This window comes from Triticum urartu, chromosome 6, assembly GCF_003073215.2.
Source record: "Triticum urartu cultivar G1812 chromosome 6, Tu2.1, whole genome shotgun sequence".
NCBI classification, from domain to species: domain Eukaryota; kingdom Viridiplantae; phylum Streptophyta; class Magnoliopsida; order Poales; family Poaceae; genus Triticum; species Triticum urartu.
Window position 1 is genome coordinate 41,891,114 of NC_053027.1, and position 14,375 is coordinate 41,905,488.

The window sequence follows — 14,375 nt, forward strand, 5'->3', positions numbered from 1 at the left end:
TTCTGGGATTCAGGACATTCATTGGCATAATGTCCGGTCTTCTGGCACTTGAAACAAGTGACTTGGCTCAAGTCTCTCTTGGCTGGGGTTGATGGGTTGGTGCGGTTCTGGCCGTTGCTTCCTCCATTCCCATTACCATTCTTGGTGCCATTATGATTGTGCGAGCTACCTCCTCCATGGGTATACTGGAAATGTCCTCCCGGTCTAGGGGTAAAACATGGCTTCTACTGAGCTCCAGAATTGTACTTCCATTGTCCATACTTCCTCTTGCGATTCTCAATGTGTTTCTACTTCCCTTCAATCATAAGAGCACGATCTACCAACTCCTGGTAGTTTTTGAAGGTTGCTACCATCAACTGCATGCTCAACTCATCATTCAGTCCTTCTAGAAACTTCTCCTGCTTAGCTGCATCCGTAGCAACGTCATCTGGAGCATAACGTGCTAGCTTACTTAAGTCCTCCACATACTGGCCAACTGTTCGTCCTCCTTGGCGCAAGTTGCGAAACTCATGCTTCTTCATGGCCATAGCTCCTGCTGAAACATGGCCAGTATGGAAGGCCTGCTGGAACTGGTCCCATGTGACAGTGTCGATAGGGAAAGTGGCGGTGAAATTCTCCCACCATGATGCTGCGGGTCCTTCAAGCTAATGTGCGGCAAACTTCACCTTTTCCGCATCTGTGCATCCTGTTGTGGTCAACTCCCTTGCTGTCTTGCGGAGCAAATCATCTGCTACTATCGGATCGGTGCTACTGGAAACACTGGCGGATTCAGCCTAAGAAAATAGGCTAAGTGATCAACAGGTGGTGGTGGTGGGTTGTTGTTGTTGTTCCCCTGATTCTGATTCTGGACTAGCAACTGCATCAATGTGTTCTGCTACTGGATCAACTGGGTGAGCTCCGGTGGGAAGATAAATCCGGGGTCACGTCTCGGAGGCATCTGAGGGTTTAGAAAAGATGAGATTTAAGAATAGAGAGGGGTCTAGAGAGAAAACACTACCCATATGCACATGAGGCAAAATCAAACAAGGGCATACAATCGATCTAACTATCATAAAAGTGCTCGGACTACTATATTTACATGGTGGACTACTACTACTGATGGGGTGGTCTACTAGAAATATTCTTCGGTTGCAGACTCCATGATATCTGCTCCAGCTTCATCAACATAGTCATCATTGCTATCATCTGGATCTTAGTCGGTGTCGTCGATGATGATGTAGTCTTTCGGGCGAATCTCCTTGGATTCTTCGTCTTCTTCTACTGGTGTAGGGCCTCCCTTAAATATTCCAATCTTCTTGATCAAATCGTCATTCTTATCCACTAATACTTCGATTTCCTCTTCATAATCTTCACGTGTAGCCTTGAGTTCTTCCTCCACTTCCTTGATTCTTGTCCTCACCTTCTTCAGATCTATCATGTCGGCGCACATCTGGTTCTCCTGACGTCGAATGTGCTGGTTTAACTCCTGGATAAAAGCTGCAATTGATCTATCCTTCCTAGTGCTGATCATCTCCCAGTGCTCATCCCGGCGCCCACAAATCTGGTAGATAGTATCCTTGAGATCATTGCGGTAAACTTCTCCAATGCGTCCCATGGCGATGTGAGTGGCCATGCTCTTTCCTAGACTCCAGGTTGGTGCATCAAAGGAAAATTCTATGGGCTCAGTGACTGGCATGAACGTCCTTCCAGGAACTTGAACTTGAATCATCCAACGCTCTTCTTCAGGTAAAGTGGCGTTGTAAGTCCCGGTGAAGCTTGGTACTCCTATGTTCAGATATCTAGTGACTTCCATCAAGTGACGTCCAAAGGGTGTATCTTCATCCGGTTGCGTGAACTTGTTCCTTGCATTAGCCATCCTAAAAGAGTAGAAAAGATGAGAGGTCAGAATGAGAAGAGAGTGAGTAGTGATCTAGGGCTTTAGCTTAATGGTCGTGTCCTACAGTCAGCGTGTGCTCTGATACCATCTTGTAGCGACTAGACCTCAAACGGTCCAATCTCTGTGCTTAGGTGTCATCCCTAGATTAGTAATGCTGACACCACACAGTACTTGAAGGATTTATAAAAGAGTAGCAATCACACACTTATTACATCGAGTGTCTCAAAAGAGAACTTATTACAATAAATATGTCTTAAGACCATCTAATAACGATAACAGCGGAAGGCTTGGAAGATAAGTGAGTCCATCAACTCCAACGGCATCACTGAGTATAGAACCACGACCTAAAAGCACCTTACTCATCGTCTGAAAAGTCTGCAACATGAACGTTGCAGCCCGAAACGGGTCAGCGCATGGAATATGCTGGCAATGTAACACATAGAGAGTAATGAAGGAATAAGACTATACTACATGCATATTTGGCTGGTGGAAAGCTCTATGGTTACAGTTTTGCGTAAAGACAATTTTTCCCTACTGCAAAGGAATAAATTTTATTTAACTATCATGGTGGTTGTTAAACATTGAGAGTGTAGACACCCTCTCAATCCTAATTAAGCATTAACCTTAAAAAACTAACAATATTAATTTAAGAGTAACATGATGAGATTCACATGATAATCCAAGTACTAGATACTCAAGATGTCCATAACCGGGGACACGACTAACCATGATTAGTTTATACACTTTGCAGATGTTTGCGCACTTTTCCCCACAAGACTCGATCTCCTCCGTTGGGATTCTTGCACTACATGGCATTTGAGAAACGGATGACCGAGACATAGTCTTTCAGAAGCGCTAGCACCTTACGATCGGGTAGACCGTTACACCTACTTTCCCCTACATCTGCTAGTCTACCACTGTAAGAGTTCGCACAACTTAATAAACTATGCTAGAGCCCATAGTAGCTTGTGGCTGCACACGGAAGTTTCGAGTATGAATAATCTCATGATCCCTTTGAGTCTGGGTGGCGGTCCAAAAGAAAACAGGCAATCGCTGGAATACCCAGGTGCCTCAATCCACCCAGATGTGTATTTAAGTTGCCACCTTAGATAAACCATTAATTTAACAATCTCACATCTGTCATGGATACACTCACCCAATCCACGTCTACTAGCATAGCATGGCATAATAAGCAAATGTAGAAGTAGCTCCCAAAGGTTTGATAATAAGCCAGGTAATGGGTACTACATCATCTACTTCCCAAAAACACAATTTAACTAGATCCTAATCTCACAATACACCTCATAATCCTTGGTCTGATATGGCAAAATCAACACAGGTGATGTAACCAAACGTTTCTTCAACTACTGGAAACTGGCCTCACATTCCTCAGTCCATATGAACTTGGTATCCTTCTTCAACAACTCCGTCATAGGCTTCACAATCTTCGAGAAATTTTCAATAAATCTCCGGTAGTATCCTACGAGTCCAAGAAAACTCCGGATCTCTCCAACTGTTGTTGGTGCTTCCCAATTTCTCACAGTGTCAACCTTGGTGGGATCTACTGCTATACCTTCTCCGGATATAACGTGTCCGAGGAATCCAACTTCCTTCAACCAAAACTCACATTTGCTAAACTTGGCATATAACTGATGTTCTCTGAGCTTACCAAGTACCAAACGCAAATGCTCCTTATGCTCCTCTTCATTCTTCGAGTAAACCAGGATATCATCGATGAACACTACAACGAACTTATCCAAAAACTCCATAAACACTTTGTTCATCATGTTCATAAAATATGCAGGGCGTTAGTCAGACCAAATGACATAACGGTATACTCGTACAGCCCATACCTGGTGGTAAAAGCCGTCTTAGGTATATCCTGTTCTCGAATCTTCAACTGATGGTACCCTGATCACAGATCGATCTTGGAAAATACCTTAGCTCCTTGCAATCGATCAAACAGATCATTGATCACCGGTAGTGGCCAGTACTTGTTCTTGATGGTTACGTCATTCAATCCTCGATAATCAACAACCATCCTTAACGATCCATCCTTCTTCTCCACTAGAAGTACTGGCGATCCCCAAGGCGAAGAACTTGGGCGAATATAACCTTTATCCAGTAACTCCTTAATCTGCTTCTTAATCTCCACCAAATCCTTTGCGGGCATCCTATATGGTCTCTTAGATATTGGCCCTGTGCCTGGCAAAATCTCAATCAAAAACTCAATATCTCTTTCCGGTGGCATGCCTGGCAACTCTTCTGGAAATACATCTGGGAAATCCTTCACTACTGGTACTTCCGCCTGCACAACTCCTGTTAACGAATTCACTTGAGTCCTCCTCGGCACATGCCGGGATACATACTTGATCCTTCTTCCTTCTGGGTTAGTAAGTAGCATTGACTTACTGGCGCAATCGATGTTTCCTCCATACATCGTTAGGCAATCCATACCCAGAATTACATCCAAACCTTGTGATTCCAATATGATCAAATCCGAGGGAAACACATGCCTACCTATACTCAATGGTACTTGAAAACATCCCTGACTAGCCATATACTCCGCTCCTGGTGAGCTTACTAACATGGGTGTTCTAAGAACTTTGGTGGGTAAGTTATACTTATCCGCAAATTCCCTTGATATGTATGAATGCGATGCACCAGTGTCAAAAAGAACGAGTGCAGTAAATGACTTAACCAAAAACTTACCGATTACTGCATCCGGCTGCTCTTCAACCTCCTCCACGTTAACGTGGTTCACCTGTCCCCTATTGAAAGGGTTTGGCTTCTTCCCAGAGCTTCCATTGCCATTTCCATTCTGGGATTCAGGACATTCATTGGCATAATGTCCGGTCTTCTGGCACTTGAAACAAGTGACTTGGCTCAAGTCTCTCTTGGCTGGGGTTGATGGGTTGGTGCGGTTCTGGCCGTTGCTTCCTCCATTCCCATTACCATTCTTGGTGCCATTATGATTGTGCGAGCTACCTCCTCCATGGGTATACTGGAAATGTCCTCCCGGTCTAGGGGTAAAACATGGCTTCTACTGAGCTCCAGAATTGTACTTCCATTGTCCATACTTCCTCTTGCGATTCTCAATGTGTTTCTACTTCCCTTCAATCATAAGAGCACGATCTACCAACTCCTGGTAGTTGTTGAAGGTTGCTACCATCAACTGCATGCTCAACTCATCATTCAGTCCTTCTAGAAACTTCTCCTGCTTAGCTGCATCCGTAGCAACGTCATCTGGAGCATAACGTGCTAGCTTACTAAAGTCCTCCACATACTGGCCAACTGTTCGTCCTCCTTGGCGCAAGTTGCGAAACTCACGCTTCTTCATGGCCATAACTCCTGCTGAAACATGGGCAGTACGGAAGGCCTGCTGGAACTGGTCCCATGTGACAGTGTCGATAGGGAAAGTGGCGGTGAAATTCTCCCACCATGATGCTGCGGGTCCTTCAAGCTAATGTGCGGCAAACTTCACCTTTTCCGCATCTGTGCATCCTGTTGTGGTCAACTCCCTTGCTGTCTTGCGGAGCAAATCATCTGCTACTATCGGATCGGTGCTACTGGAAACACTGGCGGAATCAGCCTAAGAAAACAGGCTAAGTGATCAACAGGTGGTGGTGGTGGGTTGTTGTTGTTGTTCCCCTGATTCTGATTCTGGACTAGCAACTGCATCAATGTGTTCTGCTACTGGATCAACTGGGTGAGCTCCGGTGGGAAGATAAATCCGGGGTCACGTCTCGGAGGCATCTGAGGGTTTAGAAAAGATGAGATTTAAGAATAGAGAGGGGTCTAGAGAGAAAACACTACCCATATGCACATGAGGCAAAATCAAACAAGGGCATACAATCGATCTAACTATCATAAAAGTGCTCGGACTACTATATTTACATGGTGGACTACTACTACTGATGGGGTGGTCTACTAGAAATATTCTTCGGTTGCAGACTCCATGATATCTGCTCCAGCTTCATCAACATAGTCATCATTGCTATCATCTGGATCTGAGTCGGTGTCGTCGATGATGATGTAGTCTTTCGGGCGAATCTCCTTGGGTTCTTCGTCTTCTTCTACTGGTGTAGGGCCTCCCTTAAATATTCCAATCTTCTTGATCAAATCGTCATTCTTATCCACTAATACTTCGATTTCCTCTTCATAATCTTCACGTGTAGCCTTGAGTTCTTCCTCCACTTCCTTGATTCTTGTCCTCGCCTTCTTCAGATCTATCATGTCGGCGCACATCTGGTTCTCCTGACGTCGAATGTGCTGGTTTAACTCCTGGATAAAAGCTGCAATTGATCTATCCTTCCTAGTGCTGATCATCTCCCAGTGCTCATCCCGGCGCCCACAAATCTGGTAGATAGTATCCTTGAGATCATTGCGGTAAACTTCTCCAATGCGTCCCATGGCGATGTGAGTGGCCATGCTCTTTCCTAGACTCCAGGTTGGTGCATCAAAGGAAAATTCTATGGGCTCAGTGACTGGCATGAACGTCCTTCCAGGAACTTGAACTTGAATCATCCAACGCTCTTCTTCAGGTAAAGTGGCGTTGTAAGTCCCGGTGAAGCTTGGTACTCCTATGTTCAGATATCTAGTGACTTCCATCAAGTGACGTCCAAAGGGTGTATCTTCATCCGGTTGCGTGAACTTGTTCCTTGCATCAGCCATCCTAAAAGAGTAGAAAAGATGAGAGGTCAGAATGAGAAGAGAGTGAGTAGTGATCTAGGGCTTTAGCTTAATGGTCGTGTCCTACAGTCAGCGTGTGCTCTGATACCATCTTGTAGCGACTAGACCTCAAACGGTCCAATCTCTGTGCTTAGGTGTCATCCCTAGATTAGTAATGCTGACACCACACAGTACTTGAAGGATTTATAAAAGAGTAGCAATCACACACTTATTACATCGAGTGTCTCAAAAGAGAACTTATTACAATAAATATGTCTTAAGACCATCTAATAACGATAACAGCGGAAGGCTTGGAAGATAAGTGAGTCCATCAACTCCAACGGCATCACTGAGTATAGAACCACGACCTAAAAGCACCTTACTCATCGTCTGAAAAGTCTGCAACATGAACGTTGCAGCCCGAAACGGGTCAGCGCATGGAATATGCTGGCAATGTAACACATAGAGAGTAATGAAGGAATAAGACTATACTACATGCATATTTGGCTGGTGGAAAGCTCTATGGTTACAGTTTTGCGTAAAGACAATTTTTCCCTACTGCAAAGGAATAAATTTTATTTAACTATCATGGTGGTTGTTAAACATTGAGAGTGTAGACACCCTCTCAATCCTAATTAAGCATTAACCTTAAAAAACTAACAATATTAATTTAAGAGTAACATGATGAGATTCACATGATAATCCAAGTACTAGATACTCAAGATGTCCATAACCGGGGACACGACTAACCATGATTAGTTTATACACTTTGCAGATGTTTGCGCACTTTTCCCCACAAGACTCGATCTCCTCCGTTGGGATTCTTGCACTACATGGCGTTTTGAGAAACGGATGACCGAGACATAGTCTTTCAGAAGCGCTAGCACCTTACGATCGGGTAGACCGTTACACCTACTTTCCCCTACATCTGCTAGTCTACCACTGTAAGAGTTCGCACAACTTAATAAACTATGCTAGAGCCCATAGTAGCTTGTGGCTGCACACGGAAGTTTCGAGTATGAATAATCTCATGATCCCTTTGAGTCTGGGTGGCGGTCCAAAAGAAAACAGGCAATCGCTAGAATACCCAGGTGCCTCAATCCACCCAGATGTGTATTTAAGTTGCCACCTTAGATAAACCATTAATTTAACAATCTCACATCTGTCATGGATACACTCACCCAATCCACGTCTACTAGCATAGCATGGCATAATAAGCAAATGTAGAAGTAGCTCCCAAAGGTTTGATAATAAGCCAGGTAATGGGTACTACATCATCTACTTCCCAAAAACACAATTTAACTAGATCCTAATCATGCAATGTGTGAGGGTCCATCTAATGCAATAAAAACTGGGTAATAGGAAATATGATCAAAGTGTTACTTGCCTTGCTGATGATCAGTGAAACCTAGCGATTCGAAGTAGCAAGCGGCGCACTCCGGGTACTCTATCGCAAACAAACAAGCGTATAATAAGTACTCAACTAATGCACAGGTAAAAGTCAAATAAGAGATCTAACCAGAAAGTTCAACTTAAGAACTCCGGTTGACAAAAAGAAGCAAATCGAACGAAGCAACGAAAGACAAACGGCAAAAGAAACAGGCTTCCTTTACTATTCTGGATCTAGGGCAATTTTTACAGAGGCAAAAACTTGTTTGAGTTGGTTAAACGGAAAGAGGGTTTCGAGACAAAACCCCAGGCGCTTGAATCGCCTGATTCCGATAAACGAGAGAAAAGTTATACTAGAACGAAGATCGGATCAGAAATCGCGATCAGAAAAATCGCGGATTTAATTCGGGAAAACGAAAAATGACGAACAGATTAACGAACGAACGTTCGTTATCTGATTCTAAACGGTGAACGCGTTCTTTAAAACGAATGAACGAGCGAACGCTCGCTAATTAACTAAACCGAGAAAAAAACTGATCTATCTAAAAAACGAATCTACAAAAACCGAAAAAAAAACCAGTGAAAACCTAACGGTTTTTTAAACAAACTAGGGCGGCTCGACCTCGTCGGCGGCGAACTCCGGCGGCAGGCGGCAGCGACGGCTAGGGTTTGCGGGCAGGACGGCACGGCTGGGCTGGGGCTGGGGCGGCGGCTATATAAAGCCCCGGCCAGGCGGAGTCCCGGCCGGTTACGGCCCAAAGTCCGTTCGGACTTTTTTTTAAAAATAATTACGCTCAGAAAAAAACAAAAGTAATACTAAACGGGCTCCAAAAATCCCAAAATAAATTTTTCCCGGCTTCTAAAATCAAGCGGCACAGGATGAACATTTATTTGGGGCCTAAATGTAATTTTGAAAAATGCGCATTTTTCCTAAATTCAAATAAAATAGCAAATAGAACCAAAATAAAATCTTATTTGATTTTTTTATTAAATCCTCAATATTTCTTTATTTTGGGAAGGGAACGTATCCTGTGAAAATGAACTGGTGGTGAAAATCTGAAAAGTTTGCCCGTGGTGCGTTGGATCCATAATCAACGCATCTAGTGAGAGGTGGGAGGGCTCAGAAGATAACTAATAACACTTTCACACATAACCCCCCATTTATCCAAAAAGTCTGACTAAAATTCCTCAAAGCCTTCCCCCGTTCGTTCGTTCGTATCCTCCGCCGGCGCTGGCTCACCCCGCTCCTGTGGCCAGCATTTCACGCGCGGCCAAGCATTCCTTTCCACCTTACGGGCAGCCGCAGTAGTGCTCTGCCACTTCCTTTCCAGGCGGCGACATTGGACGAGGATGCTCGATGCCCCGATCCGGTGCCGGATGCGGAGGCAAGGCCGTCTTCGTCTCGCGCAACCAGCCATAATGCTCCCTGATGCTCCCTTTGAGAAGGTGGACGCGGATGCCCAACCGGGGGCCTGATGCAGAGAAGATGCATCCCGTATGTGCAGCTGTAGCAACTCTGCCCAATGTTGTGCGCATTTGTGCTTGGTACAGTTGGCTTTGTACTTGACATAATTGTGAAATTTTTGTTATGTTGAGTCTAAATTTACTGAAAAAGACTAAATATATGGCTGAATATTGCTTGTTTATATGGATGATTTCCTTTATCAATAATAACCATCGCCCCATCGGAAAGCAGTTCTGTGCAATGTGATTTACTGTGCTTCTGTTGGTTCTTTTGTCCTCTTAACACTCACCTTGATGCTAATGCATTCATAATTTCCTGCAGGTCTTATAATTGTTTCCATCAGCCCGATGATTTGAAGTTACATAGTCCAACGTGGTGCTGGAACATCCAAACGAAGCTCGCTGTTGATGATGGGCATAAGGCCTTGGGGAAAGTTCAGGTGTTACGGACAAGTTAAACCTTGCAATCACCAAGCCAGAATGACAAAAACAGACCTTTAAAGGTTGTAGGCAACTGCCACAGCGATTGCTCCAAACCATGTTTGATCATTAGATTTGTCGTTGCCTTTTAGCCTCGACACATTTCTCGCTTGCATGTTCCAGTCTGTTGTGTAGGTGGCATACATGAATACATCGGGTGGCATGGATGTTCAGTTAGACTTTAGATTGTCATTGGAACGATTGATGTTATACAGTGCACATTTTTCAGAATTATACTGAGAAATGTAAGAAATTTTATCTGGGAAGATATCCACAACAATGACCAGTGCCCTTTCCTCATATCAACTCTGTTTCCATAGTAAATGGTTTGTAATTGTGAATCTGTGATGATAATACCAGGAAACTAGCTATGTTGCAAAAACTGGGAACTGGCCGTCCTTACCTAGTTAATGTTGGGACAGAATGATGGAAATTTTAATTCTAACATGTTGCATAAACACCAAATAGAACTGGAGTTACTTCTTTCTGGAGTACTTCTGCAGTCACTTGATCAACGAAAAGAGGAAGAAGAACACATAATTCATGGTACAGAACCAGTACATCTTACTGGATTTCAATTTGAGAAAATAAAAAGAAATTTTTAAAAGAAAATCTTGTATTCCATGAAAAGAAAATCATCAGGTTGTGCAGAACCAAGCAAAAGAAACCGCAGGTTGACATATTTAGTTGGGACACGTGCGTTTGTCATGGAAACCGACCTCCTTACACTTCCCGCACATGCGAGGCTTCTTCTTCTGGCTCCCAACATCCTTATTTTGTTGTGCCCCCTTATCTGAGTGACCCCTAATTCTTTTGCATCTCCCCTTCGTACGAACGTCAGTTGGTGGATGAATGTCAATTTGAGTAGGCATACTACAACCAATATGCGCCTCAAATTCTTCTTGTCTGCTAGGATGATTGACATCAACTCTTTGTGACAAATCTCTTTTGAAGTCACGGAGAACATTTCTCAATGCTTCCAATTCTTCAGGAGAATGTTCAACCAACCTGATCGTGTCGTCTAATGTGTCGTGTATCTCAGAAACCATTTTGCGCTTTGCCAAGTCTGAAGAACTGCTCGCGTTCTCGTCAAGCAAGATGCCACTGCTATCATATAAAGCCCTCATGTTAACTATTTTTTTTCCATCTATCCAAAATAAAATGGCTAGGGAGCTCATTCAGCTTGGCACCTCTCAAAACCAAGATGATATGTCAACATGGAATTCCACGTGTCTCAAACAACATGCAGGAGCAGTGAGCACTTGTGGATGATGTGTTGAATTGTACTTCTCTAGTCTTGCCATAATTACCACCTATAACCGTGGTTTTGACATCACCATCCTGTGAGATGCTTTCAATCAAGCAATGATCTCTAGCTGCAAGTACCTCCTTTTGAAAAGCTCGGAAGACTTCATGGGTGAAGTATAGACTTGCATGCTTCTCAATGCCCCATGATGTTACCAATTCAGGCATCGAATCAAAACATTCATGGTCAGCCTTAAGTTCATTCTGACATTGTTCTTCTATGGCTGTACCAATCCTAATCCAAAACTCCACCAAAGCATGCTTGTAACCAATAAAATGGTTGAAAAATGAGTTAGCACTCTCTGATCGTGAAGTGGTTCCCAAAATCTCAGCCATGAATACACCCCTGAAGTACGCCGGTATCCATGACTCACGGATTTCATATCTATGAGAAAACCACTCATTGTTCTCCAAAGCAAATTTAGAAATCATAGAAGACCAATTTGCCTCAAATTCAGTTGGATTTTCAGAGCCCCATACACACGCATTCACGACCTTATAGAAATCTTCATCTTCTCTCAAAGAAGGACCGACCTTTTCTGGAAGTTTTTTCATTATGTGCCACATGCATAACCAATGGATGGTTGTCGGCAAAACCTCTTCGATGGCGGCCTTCATGCTAGCATCTTCATCAGTTACTATAAGTCTGGGTGCTACTCCATCCATTGCTTTCAAGAACGTTTGGAACACCCATTTGTATGATGGTATCTTCTCATTGACGATCAAGGCAGCATCATAGAACACAGACCCCGTATGGTGGTTTATCCCTGTGAAAGGGCAAAATATCATATTATACTAGTTGGTTCTATATGTAGAGTCAAAAGACACCATGTCTCCTGCTATAGCATAGTTCTTTCTACAAGTAGCATCTGCCCAGAACACATGAGTTAGACGATTTTTGTCATCAAGAATGTAATCAAAATAAAATGTTGGGTTGATTTGCTTCCTTTTCTTGAGATTATCAATGAACATCTAAGCATCTGAATCCTTCATCGGACTTCTCAAATTACGATGATAATTTTGCAAGTCTCTTTTTGTGCAACCCACAAACTCAAATCCGCCCTCGCCAATACGAAGCAATCAGAAGGCACCAGATGTGCCAATGCTAGCTGCATGGCATGTGAACAGAGTGGTCTTGGCCCTCTGACGAACTTGTCTATTTGACTTGATTAAATGTTGTTTGCTAGGTGTGACAAATTCATGTGTGTGTTCTTCATGAAAATATACTATTGAGTATATGCCACCCTGCATAAGCTTGACAGTTATCATGGCTTCGCAACCACATCTAGTAATCTTTGTCTTCTTCTGCTTACTTGGCTTATTTTCGGTCACAACCTTCTTTTCTTCCTCTGCCTTGGATCTGAAACCTGCTTTGGCACACAAAAATCGTCTCCAGACCACCAAATTATCTACAGTCCTCTTCTGACCGATTCGAACTGAAAAGCCAACGTTGTGTGCATAAGCCTTGTAGAACTCTTCGACGGCTTCCATGTTCTTGAATGTCATGCCTACAGCCGGCTTTAGATTTTCATCACATTCCGGTGTACATGATGAACCCTAAAATTATAGGACGGAGTGCATCAGAAATTAATATCCGTTAGAGGAATATTACAAAAACTGAGGATAAAATAGATGCTCACACAAAAAGGCCCGCTGCTAGCTCCTTTCTTGGGTGTGCTGAAGCTATCCTGGACGACTGGAGGGAGATTGATTTCTGGTTGTCTATTATTGGCACCATCGGTTTGCAATGAAAATTCACAACCGAGCCTAGGTTCCATCTGTAGTTCAACAACAGCGGGTACGGATACGTATCAAAACATCATCTTGATCACGTTTTCTCCAAGGACTAACAGAATTAATCAGGGACATGTACCACATACCTCTGCAAGGGTACGGGGATATTGATTTGGTGCTTTATCGGAAGTTGCTGCATCCATACTCATAGAAGGGATGTCGCCGCCGCTAGGTACGGGCGGTGATGAGCGCCGCACCGTCACACATACATGGGAGTCTAGGAGGAGGGTCGATGGCGGCGCTTTGCATGGATGGATCTCCATTATGTGTTTGGCGTGACGACCAGAAGTCTAGGCATGGAGGACTTGAGTCTTGGTTCATACGTGTAGGGGGTTATGTGTGAAAGTGTTATTAGTTATCTTCTGAGCCCTCCCACCTCTCACTAGATGCGTTGATTATATGGATCCAACGCACCACGGGCAAACTTTTCAGATTTTCACCACCAGTTCATTTTCACAGGATACGTTCCCTTTTGGGAAAGTCATTTTATTCCCTCTCTCATATTTTGATAATAGAAATAACGAAGATAAAATAAATAAAATCAAATGATCATATTTTCAAAATTTGAGAAAACTCAAATATAAAAATAACGAAATCTCCAACTCTCTCCGAGGGTCCTTAAGTTGCGTAGAATTTTCTAGGATTAACCAAATGCAAATAAAATATGATATGCAATGATTATTTATTGTATAACATTCCAAATTGAAAATTTGGGATGTTATAAACCTACCCCCCTTAAGATGAATCTCGCCCTCGAGATTCGGGTTGGCTAGAAAATAGGTGAGGGTGGTCCTTCAACAGATCTTCCTCTCGTTCCCAGGTGGCTTCATCCTCCGTGTGGTGGCTCCACTGAACTTTACAAAACTTTATAACCTTGTTGCGGGTGACTCGGCTAGCATATTCAAGAATCTTGACTGGTTTCTCCTCATAGGTCAAATCACTGTCCAATTGAATCGCTTCTAGTGGCATTGTATCTCTCAGCGGTATATCAGCCATCTCCGCATGGCACTTCTTCAACTGAGAAACGTGGAACACGTCGTGAACTCCTGACAATCCTTCGGGCAACTCCAACTTGTAGGCTACTTCCATACGCTCCAAGACTTTGTATGGTCCTACAAAACGTGGCGCTAACTTTCCCTTAACTCCATAACGCTTAACTCCTCGAAGTGGAGATACTCGAAGATAAACTCGGTCTCCGACTTCGTAAACTGTCTCCTTGCGTTTAGAATCTGCGTAGCTCTTCTGCCTGGATTGGGCTACCTTGAGTCTATCACGAATCAATTTCACTTTCTGTTCAGACTCCTTAATCAGATCCGGTCCAAACAACTGGTGGTCTCCAACCTCATCCCACGATAATGGGGTCATGCACCTCCTTCCGTACAAGGCTTCGAAAGGG

At 43.5% G+C, this 14,375-nt stretch overlaps 2 long non-coding RNA genes across 3 annotated transcripts; one reads left to right on the plus strand and one right to left on the minus strand.

The window, feature by feature from the left end:
* The first annotated feature begins 9,168 nt into the window (after positions 1-9,168).
* On the plus strand, positions 9,169-10,166 carry LOC125516158. Of its 2 annotated transcripts, none has more exons than XR_007287254.1 (2): positions 9,169-9,481; positions 9,723-10,166. It is a non-coding gene; the product is annotated as an uncharacterized LOC125516158 (long non-coding RNA). The 2 variants fall into 2 exon arrangements; XR_007287253.1 differs by having other exon boundaries at positions 9,169-9,431.
* A 2,350-nt stretch (positions 10,167-12,516) lies between these two features.
* LOC125517401 lies at positions 12,517-13,084 on the minus strand. Its single transcript, XR_007287583.1, has 3 exons — positions 13,066-13,084; positions 12,826-12,963; positions 12,517-12,742 (listed from the first exon to the last, which is right to left on the minus strand). It is a non-coding gene; the product is annotated as an uncharacterized LOC125517401 (long non-coding RNA).
* Between the last annotated feature and the right edge of the window lie 1,291 nt (positions 13,085-14,375).